The sequence below is a fragment of the Lagopus muta genome, chromosome 3 (genome assembly GCF_023343835.1).
Source record: "Lagopus muta isolate bLagMut1 chromosome 3, bLagMut1 primary, whole genome shotgun sequence".
Classification (NCBI taxonomy): domain Eukaryota; kingdom Metazoa; phylum Chordata; class Aves; order Galliformes; family Phasianidae; genus Lagopus; species Lagopus muta.
The window spans coordinates 84,171,884-84,183,017 of record NC_064435.1 but is presented as its reverse complement, the minus strand read 5'-3'; positions in this window follow the sequence as shown (position 1 = coordinate 84,183,017).

Below are 11,134 nucleotides of genomic sequence, written 5' to 3'. Positions count from 1 at the left end.
AATTCTTACCCTAACATGTTTAAAAATGTTTTCCAAGAAAGCAGAAGACATTCGTATTCATTCTAATTGCTTGCCTCCTTCCCACCCAGGTAATTAGCTTGAAATACTTTGCTTCTCACTCTCAGAACCAACCTGTAACATCTCTTTCTCTCCCCCTAAATCACCAGCCGTTCATTTACTTCTTTCCACAGTCCCACATCACTCAGCAACTTTTTCCACTGGTATTTCCTCTCACCAGATGGTCATTTGCCCAGAAGAAAACATATCCTAATGAATGCACTGAAGTCTGTTCAGATAGCAGCATAGCACACTACCGCTGATGCACAAGAGCGTGCACAACATCCACCATACCACAGGCATAAACAGTAAGAAGCAGGTAGGTTAGCAAGTTGAACAACTGCTTCTTCATTTTTTACTGTTTTTGTTGTTTTTTGGGTTGTTTTTGAGAAATATCATGATTGTGGTGAAAAAGAATGAGTGAAGAGTTTTAGGACTTTGTCATCAATGCTTTGTCCAGTAATGAAAGTTAGCGAACATTTTACGGAAGAAGTTGGAGTCTTTAGGTCATTTCTGTCAGCATCATGGGACCCATGAGTTCTGTCTTCCATATGATGATGTTTAACACACCAGTCTTAGAGGGTTACTGTAACATCATTTGTCTATGCATAATCTAGGATAGCTATTTCCACCTAGCTGCGTACAAGGGCCCTCTTACTGCAGAATTTTGCCTTTATTTCATACTATAGAAAACATCCACAGGAAGCCAAGCCCTACACATCTGATTTTGTCAGCCTCTTTTTCCAAATATCTGATATTGGGTCTGTCTTTATGTAGATTGAGTATGCTATCACAAGAGGAATAATTCAAAAGTAAACGGACCCTTTCTTCTGACATTGGATCAATGCACCCATGAAATGCACAGCGACAAAGAATGGCGGGTGAGAAGTGTTTACTGATTTGTGCCTTCCTTTGATAGCTGCTTCAGCAAAACGTGGAGTGCTTACTTACAAAAATAAGCGGCACGAAACAGCTACCCAAAATATTTCTAGGAAAATAAATCAGAGCACGCTTAAAGTAACAGTAGTTCTGCTGGAGGGCTTAACATGGCTCCTCATTCAGTGCTGCGATAGGGAATGTTCACTTGACTCCTAATTCATACATCACAGAACAGCTACAGGACTTTATATTCTCCTTTCCTACTCCTTCAGCCCTTCTCTTGTGATACTGCGGCCCCAGGGAAATGTTGAACACTTGCAGGAAGAAAACTGCTCTACCCTAAGCCCATTCAATCCAAGTCATCTTTTACAAGACAGTAATACATTGTTAAGGTAGCATTCCCAATCCAGTCATTCGCAAAGGACAGAACATCAATATATTGTTTGTTTGGTTTGGTTGTTTGTTTTTAATGTCTTTTGGCTTAGAAAAGCATATCAGAGATCTTTGAATATGCAGCTTATCAAAACTAAATTTAAAACATTGCATGTTCTCTAACTAAAGGTGCGCTAGTGCTCTTCTAGCTGGCGAGTATTGCTAACCTAAGCTGTTCTCCTTGGCTTGCTATTTACTAAAGCAACCACAATTCTCAACCTAAAGGATGTTAATATCTCAATATATCTTTTCTCCTTTATCCACTCTAACCACAACACAATTTTCTCATGGCAAAAAAAGGAGCAACAAAATAATGTAGTCACTTGAAAAATCTCACACATCTTCAGCTTGATTTTCCCTGCAGCTCCCTGGAGATCGTTCCTTGGTACTCCAGGAAAGGCAAAGAGAAGATTTTTCACATTGTACACCTGTAAGATTCTCCAGTCTCCTAAAAACCAAGAATTACATTCTATGTGCTGACATCATCTTGCCTGACAAATGAGCCATTCTCTTTCTTTAGTACAGCTGAAAGCAATCAAACATGCCACAGCTGGTTAGGGTAGTAGGGGTTAGGATACCAAAGTCCTCAGTGCCACTGTCTATAGCTAACAATTTTGCTTGACCCTACCAAGGTAACGATTTTTCTTTTAGTTCATGCTTCTCATAGATTTTAAAATAGATATTTTTAGACTGCTTAATATCTATCTCAAACTGCATAAAGGAAAAGTTCACTTTTCTGTAGCCCAGATAAAGAACACAGCCAACAAGATGCAGACAAAAACAAAGCCTAGAGAAAAGGAATATGACATTGTCCATGCATAGCACTGTAGATGTAATACCAACTGTCCCAGGCAATTAAAGGCAAATCATTTTGAATATTTCAAGTTCCAATAGGTGCCAAGACATGCAAAAGCAGCTGTTGTTTAACATCAGAATATGAATCAAACCATTAAAATCCTCTTAATTAAAACAAAAAATGGAAAATCAGAGAGAAACCCTCAGCAGAAATTAAGTGTGATTTGGAGGCAAATAATCATCGCTAAAAAGGGGACTTAGATTTCACATAGGTACAAACATACAACATGAATATGATCTAGCAGACAGCTGAGATTTAGAGACTCTTAAAAACATACTAACAGCAAATTAATGAAGTTACGAATTGCAAGACTAGCACACAGTAGGAATTATCCCTTCGCTCCAGCTTGTATTATCTTGGTAAGCAAGCACGAGGCAGTGCATGCCTGGAGGACTTCTTTTGTACCAAAATACTTCAGCTGACTACAACAATGAAAGAAATATGTTCCATGTTTTTACTTAATATCATACTCACTGTAACAAGCAAATTACAGGAGGCCAGAGGAAGCAGAAGGGAGCAGAGATAAGTGTATGTAAATTACAGCCTTTCAGCAGAATGCTGCTGCAGTAACCACATCAACAACCTGTAAATGACAAGGTAGTAGAGTAGCACCTATTAGTGATTTGGAAGGAAGAAAACAAGCTACTCCTAAAGCTGTTCACACCTAGATCAGCCTTAGAACACACTACAACTCCACATGCTATTTATACAAAAGCAGAGATTATGTAAGCACTTGGGAGATCTCACAGAATGTTCACTGCTGTAGGTAGAAGTAAAACTGAGTTCACTTTCTGCATAGCTCTTTCACACTGTGGTTTAGCTGCAAATGCTATGACCCCCTCAACCCTATCCTCATAAATGGTGCATGCTCTTACATCATGACACACAGGAGCTCTCAGTCTTATTTCCATGTAACAGCCCAAGCCGAAGAATTCAACCATGCTAGTATTAAATTGCATGATTGAGAAACTGAGCTTGGAAAGAGAAATTTCCTGTCAATTCTAGAAGAGAAGCAGAAGAGCTCAATTGATATAACCTGATCATTATTCAGAAGTAGTAATTGGGCTGATGGTGTTACAGTCACTAACAGTTTTACACAGGTGCTGCACTATAAACTGCTCTTGTGGGCACGGGGCTACTGGACATTCGGACTTAAATCCCTGATTTGGGTATAGGATGAAATCAGCGGGCTGAACCTGTTTGAGCCAAGGGAGAGTGATACCAAACACCGAGGAGGATCAGCCAAGGAGAAGTCTGAAGAAGCCTTGCACTAAGCCGCACCTTGCAAAGACATGCATTAAAATTCTTAATAGCCACTTTACCAAACAGCAAAGGCATTTTAAAGCCTCGTATGCACACATCTGCAGCCAGTTAAGGCTCATAGTCTAGCTAACTGAAACTTCACCAACAGATCATCTCCTTCCCTCCCACTGACATCCAAATTCAGGGGCAACAATCTCGCAGTCGGCTGTAGCTGCACATCCTCAGCCAGATCACAGTACTGATCAGCACAGGGTTTCCAGAGGGGTTACACTGCACTGCTTGGCAGAAGGAAGGCTGCTAGCACCACTCATTCCTCTTATGCTTTCAGAATTCAGTTTGACCTTTCGGTTTTATTTTTGAATGAGGGCATTACTTCTGCAGAATTCACAGCTCTGCAAGTTTCAAGTTCAAAACTGGAAGTGTTTGAATGTATGCAATTCCAGCACTTCTAAGTTTTGACAGCAGGAACAATAGCTCATCACGCAACTTCTGGCATTTCACAAACGTTTGCCTTACCCTTTTTGTTCAATTATTGGAGCAATAAATCTCATGCAAAGTTTATTTGAAGTATCTTTCAGCCACGTGACCCCCACACCATGTGCTATGCGCTCAGAGGCCTCTCAGCAAAGGCAGACACTTTCAACTGCTGCACTGCAAGCTTACCAGAAAACTCACCACCCCCCAGCCCTATGGTAAAGGTCAGAATATTATTGTTATTAGCACAGAAAGTCTGTAATAGGGACTCACCATTTATTTTTCAACTGGAATTTTCCACCAAATATCCTGATGTTTATAGTTGCTACATATTTTTCCCTACTCAAGTAATTAGAGCAGATGAGCTCTGAAAACTGAAAAGATACATTCAGACTGCAAAAAAAAGACATCTCCAAATTTTGATTTTGGTATTAACCTTACTGAAATCCATACTCAAGTGCTAATAAAGTAAAGTAACCTTTCTGATGCAAAAAAGAAATTCAAATTAAACTGGTAGGGATCTCCAAAGACTGAAGTCCTTCTATTTCATTACAAAATAATACATTTTCATTTTAAAAAATCAATAAAAACAGTATTAACAAACACAGCAGACAAGTTCACGTTATATCATAGAATGCTTCTCAATGAAGATGAGAATTGTCAAACATGGAAAGTAATGCAAGTGCTGCTATTTTTATGGCAAGAGTGCCAGAAAATTTTAAAAAAGATTATTTAAAACATAAAAGGACTTTTGATAAAAAGCTCCTTCCACATTAAGTCACCTAGCATTCATTCCTCTATTCCAAAATAGTATTGAATTTCCCCAGTGTTCTGCAACACGGCATGCTCCAATCAGCATATTTCTCTGAAATAAAGCTCCTGAAGCCATCACTCAATCTGGAAAATAATATTTATCAAATCCAAGGCATGCTATGAAATGAATTGCTCAAAATGTCAGCTTCTAAAAGACCTTCTGGGAAGTAGAGTCAGGTTTGAAGTTAAAACTTAAATATGAAAATGAGTAGCACAAGTCTGGGCATAAGAAAAAAACACTGTGATTATGAGACTGTTTAAGCAGATAAGAGAAAGTAATGTTTTTGGGTTTTTTTTTAATGTTTATCTTGGGAATTTTAGGCACTTTTCTTTTGCACTGTAATTATTGATGGAGTTGAAATCCACTACAGAACAGTTTGGGAGATGAAGTCCTGTATAATAGCTCTGCTTTCAGTGGGAATTGATAGTTTTCTCTCTCAGTCAATTCCAATCTAATTTTGACTGACCTCACTGTTTACAAGTCTGATCTTCATGAAGCAGGCCAGTCAGGACATCAGTTGACCTGGATCCTGTCTGTCAGCAAAGAAATTACTCAAACAGATGGTTAGTCCTTTGTAATGACTGAAATGCAAGGCCCTGTCTTAATACCAAAGTGTCTCATTCCCAACTACCTACTACATAATACAGAACTTTTGAACTTCTGGAGGTGAGAAGAAAAACATGAATTATAGAAGAAAATACACAAAAAACTCACCATGGTTATTTCTAGATCTCTTTTTCTTCCTTTTTGCCACCAAATCATTTATTTAGCATAGAACAAAATAATCACTACTGCTATCTATAAAGTGATAGAAATAGGATAACATTGAAGAAGAGTTTCTTTACCATTACATAATGCAATAATTAACTGACAGGTGACTAATTCTATTTCCACCAAGAGCTATGGAAAGAATACTAACAGCAAGACGACCTCTGGTACATCAGTTACTCTTGATTTACACCAGATACCAGCATGGTCACATTGGATATGTAAAACCCTGAAATGTTATTTTCTAAAGAAAAGCAGAACATGTAAGGAAGAACATTTAGATAGATGTTCAACAGAAGGACAAAAGGGAAAAGTTTGTAGTCTAGTTTATGGACTTCCCTTTTTGTTCATATTCCATAGTGCAGAAAACTGACTGGTGGCATATCCACAACACTGAAGAATGAGAAAGTGAAGTTTCATGTAAATGTTTTAATATCCTTGGAATTTCCATTTTGGAAATGTTTCATTTTTACAAGCAAAGGAACCCAACCGAGGAGAATGCCAAAGGGAGCTTCACTTTCCAAAACACATGATGGAATAATAGTTTTAATGGAATACCATTGTACTGACACAAGTGAGCCAAAAGCAGGACTATGCAAGACCGAGTTCTGACTTGCACTAGCAAATATAGAGTGCAGTTTAGTAAATGTTTAGTAAACTACTAAAAAATTCCCAGCTTGTCACTGGATATCTCTATGGGGGCAGAATTAGATTTGCATCACATGGAATGAAAGAATGTAGACAAAAAAAAAAAACAAACACGCTGTAAGGAGTCAAAGTTTCAAGGAGAGATTTGATTCTGTACCAGTTTGACAACAACTCTCCTATGTACACTGGTCAAAAGTTCTGCATCCTGGAATACAAAATCAAGACAGTACTGTTCCACTCTTCTATTAAATCAACTGCGTCACCTACTAGTTGTATAAAGAGTAATCCAAAATTCACGTAAGTGTTCCAGCTCTGTGTTTTCTCATCTGTTTCTGTAGCTTGAGTTTTAAAAGCAGTCACATTATACAGCACAATGCTCATAAAAACAATACCAGTCATAAATAATAATGACTGAAGTGCAGGACATCGTATACAAAGATAAAACTGGGAGGAGAACGATGCAGACAAATTGTTTCTGTTTGCCCTTAGACTTCAAGTCTTAAAACTTTTTGATTTGTAAACATGATATTTCTGAAACAGCTTTAAAACTGAACTGGAGGTAAGGGTTGTTGTTTTGCTCACCTTCTGGAAGTGCAGTATGGAAATAAAATGGGAGAGAAGAAAGGAAGAGCAGAAAGCATGCAAAGGCCAAGATCACCATCTAGTGACAGAATTTTTGCTTTACAAAAGATATACATGAGTATAAGTTTTGTCTCAGATAAATAAACTCTCCATCACTTTTACAGTTATAGCCTTCTAATACAAACACTGTATCTTCATTCAGGAGTAGGAAAGACTCAGAGCTTGTGTTCTGCTGCAGTGAGATACCTGAAAAACCTCAAGATAGGGCATATATGTAAGAGAAAGCTTCCTTCCTTCTGGAAGAGCTTTTACCAATGGGCAATTATGGAGATTCCTTTGAATCTGCCTTTAGTTCTTCCAACAAAAATTCTTCTCTTCTATTATCTCACTACTTTCTCTCTGCCACCACCGTGGACAACACTGTCATAATGCAAAATAGTAACATTAATGGATTATATTTGATGCTGATTTCTATAATTTTATGTATTTTTAAAATTCTTCTTATACATTTCTCCTTGCAGAAAGGAAAAACTATTTTATAGTTACCCTTTTAGATTAAGCTCACACAATCTATCCTCTTACTATTGCAATTTTTTCCCACCTCAGTCCTGGCCTCTTCCCTTTCACACATTACAAAAAGCTCTCTGCCAAAACCCAGCACATCTTCCTCTTGGGCATCCTCACCGGCTGCCCTGCGTCTCCATTGGATGTAGGTTCCCTACATTTGTTTTTAACATATTCTATAGTTCTTACCACTCGAGCCATTTTATACCTCATCAAGTAATTTTTATCCACTGCCCATTTTGACTCTCCATTTGGGAGCAGGGTTGAGCTTCTTTGGAGCAGCTCCGGTACCCTCATCAGCTCCTGCTGTCCTTCTGCTCTTGATGCAGCCACAGCTCAGCTTTTCACAGATGTTCCTGCCAAAATATCAGGCAGGCAGCCAGAAGCACTGTGGCTGTGAAGCACAGCTGTGGCCAGAAGCAGAGCCCAAAAGGTGCCCAGCTGCTCCCCAGAGGGTACAAAATTAAAGTTGCTAATTTCTTCTGGCAGTTAATATAGGAGTATATTTTTGTGTAAGGTACAACACAGAATCATACATGTCCCTTAAAGTTTGTAATCAAAAGACTTGAGCATTTTGACTAATTTCCATTCTTGTGCTTCTCCCACCTGCATTAAAAGCTTGTCTTAGCAATATTTACTTGCAGATAATAAAAACACACACAAAAAAAATCCAGCAAAAACCAAAGCAACACTACCTTAAATTATAGCAGTCTGTTTTCACACTCACCTGAGTCCCTTAAGATGCTAATGAAAAATCAGCTGAAGCAGTCTATAAAAGCAGTAATCTCAGTCTGCATGGAAAAAAAAAAGTAGGATCAATATTGTTCAATTGATTTAATAAAATATAAAACAAACAAAACCATACTGTCACTTAAGTGTCACAAAGCTTACGTCTGAGTTTGTAGAAGTGGCATCTCTAAGACATAATAATACACATATAAAAATTAAGCTTCTCTAAATAGAAAGCACATGGGACAAAAGCAGGAGTAAATATCATTAATACATTTCAGCAGGTCAACATAAATCAGCTAGGGAGAAAACACATCATGCCATCTCAGAATATTTTCCAAATAGTGTTTAATTACTAGTTGACAATCTGATGATGAATTGCAGAAAATAAGCTGCTTTTTTTTTTTTTTTTACTTCTGCCACCATTTTTCCCCCCTAAATGATGCACAGCCACTTGAATAAATAAATTCTTAGTATCTCTACACAAGGAAGTGCCTCAGAGGTAATTCGCTATATATTTCATTTATTGACTTTGTTTTTTTCCTCTCACATGCTAAAATTTAGCCAGTAGAAGCTGAATGTATTACATATGGGGAGAAAAACTGAGAAATGAAAGTCTCACTCACTCCAGTTTGGCACCAACATATTTACCACTAAAGGGTTTTTTTAATTTATTTATCAAGCAGAAATAAGATGCTTGTGGAATCATACCATCTGCAATACAGGTCAAGTTAAATCCCAAATAGGTCATCATTTAAATCAACCAATATTTCTTTGAAAAATCTCTCCAGAATTTACTTGACCTTTTCTTTTTCCCCAGTTCACAAAAGCAGCACGAAAGGCCATGCTATCCATTTCCCTTTAATTACTAACAAACTTACTGGTGTTCAAGCAGTACCTTCCGAGCATTCGCTAACGACAAGAAGTGTTGGTAACTAGAAGTGTGGAGGAAATGTTTCTGAAGGAAAAACATTTCTCTAGATCAATGTTTAGAGTAAAATTGTTTTTACACCTGTCATAACTGGTGGAATGCCCCAAGTAGAAACGAATTGATGCAGACGTGAGACATCTTTGTTATTAAATATGTGCACTGGATTTAAATCTATCTCACATGCAACCTTAGGCACAAGAGGGTCAAAACAGATGCCATCAGGACACCATTTTTCTATCTTACACAGTAGCCAATGGTATACATTAGGGTTAAAGTCTGCTTTCTGTAATAACTTCACTTTGACCAAAGTAGGTACAGTTAGGTCCAGAAACAAATGTCTCCAAGCTGAAGATTTCATCGCTGTAACAGAGAACAGGACACTTTTCCCACTGAATTTAAAGGCCATAAAAATTGACTTTTAATCCTATCAAATTTTTCAGTTGAGTTAAATTTACCCACGCATGAAGAATATTTAATCCATTTTGAAGCAACAATTAAGGATACAAGCAGCCTTTCTTCTTTACTTAATTTAATCTTGGGCTCATAGGTTAGAGTTGCGTTGGCTTTATTTTTAAGAAACCATTTAAAGGATATTCTATCAATATAATAATGCATCCTATGATTCTAAGCCATGTGTGTTAAATTCTGTATAGAATTCAAATCAAGTTATCGTCCAACTTTTTGTATAGAAAAAATCAGCTTTCAAAAAAAAAAAAAAGCTTGATAAATCAGCTTTAAAGCATGCAGCTAAGCCACGAGCAGAAGAAAATAGATTGATTTTACTGCATCTGAATTGTCTAGATAAGTTACTTAATTTGAAATGAAGAACATCTTCATAAACCAATTACACTGCAAAATGTTTATTTCTTCTAGGTAATACAATCAGTTACGAGAAAGGGTTTAAGAAGAAGTAAATCTTGTCTCATTCTCTTCAAGTGCCTCATCATTAATTTTACCTTCCATAGCTGCAAGGGGCACAAATAAGACACTGCTCACAGCAGTAGTTGGCAAGCTGATGTGAAAAATCCTATGACAGCAGCTTGACAGAAGAACTGAGAGCATGTTACATATTAGCATCTATGTTCAGATGCATCAGACTCCAACACTTTGTGAAAGCTCACAGAACACTGTTTCAACTGCTAATACACTAAGGGAAAGAACATAGAGAAAGTCTTTTGTATACTTTCTCTATTTAGCACCACCTGATACAGTAATTCACATTGCTATAAAGAAGTTAAAAGAAAGTAATTTTTATAAGGGAAAATAATCAACTAATGAGATTTTATTTGGAACTTGAATTCAAAAGAGCTTAATGTCAAAGTTCAATATGCCTTGGATTGCACGAAATTGGATTTCATACTCAGCCTCTCTCATGTTAATTCCATCAACCAGCTTCTGTTTTGTGACTCACTAGGGTGCAGAGAGGCTGCTAGCCCAGGTGTTGTTTCTATTCATTTATTTGTATAACTTCCACTGTTTTCCTCCTTGAAGCTGTATGTAGCTCCTACTAGTTAGTATTGAGTAAATACACAAGCCTGACCCCTACACATTCATTAGCATGCTGAACAAGTACGTGTAGAAGTCATCCAGAAGGCTTGCCAGCCAAATCCATCACTACAATTAAGCTATTGAAGTGTTTCTCACGCCTTTGCTGTGAATATCTCAAATTGCTTGCTATTAAAGTTGCAATTTCCATCCTACTGAGCCGTACCCACATTTTCCCTGTAACTGAAAGACACAAGTGATGAATGTGTATTTCCAGAAACAAGACAGTAACTGAAAAAAGAGGTCTCACCATATGTACAACTACATTCCTCGAACCTTGTTAAGATTTGGCTCAAACTGCTTCATCCACACCTAGGAATACTATTTTGACTGAAGATGAAAATTAATTTAGTCTGTGGGATTATACACGTGTGATTTTGAATGGCCTTGTAGAAAAAGATGTGGCTTACTGAAGGAAAGGTGCCACTGCAGCCTGCTTAGTAAATAAAATACATAAAGCACCCATGAAATGCATCCTTGCAGTTATCAGAGCTTTGACTCCCTTTCAGCTTCCTCTCAAATGGCAATATACAACTCGCTCCCAGCCCTAACACAATTCAAATAGATAAAAACAGTAACCAAACTGAATCCC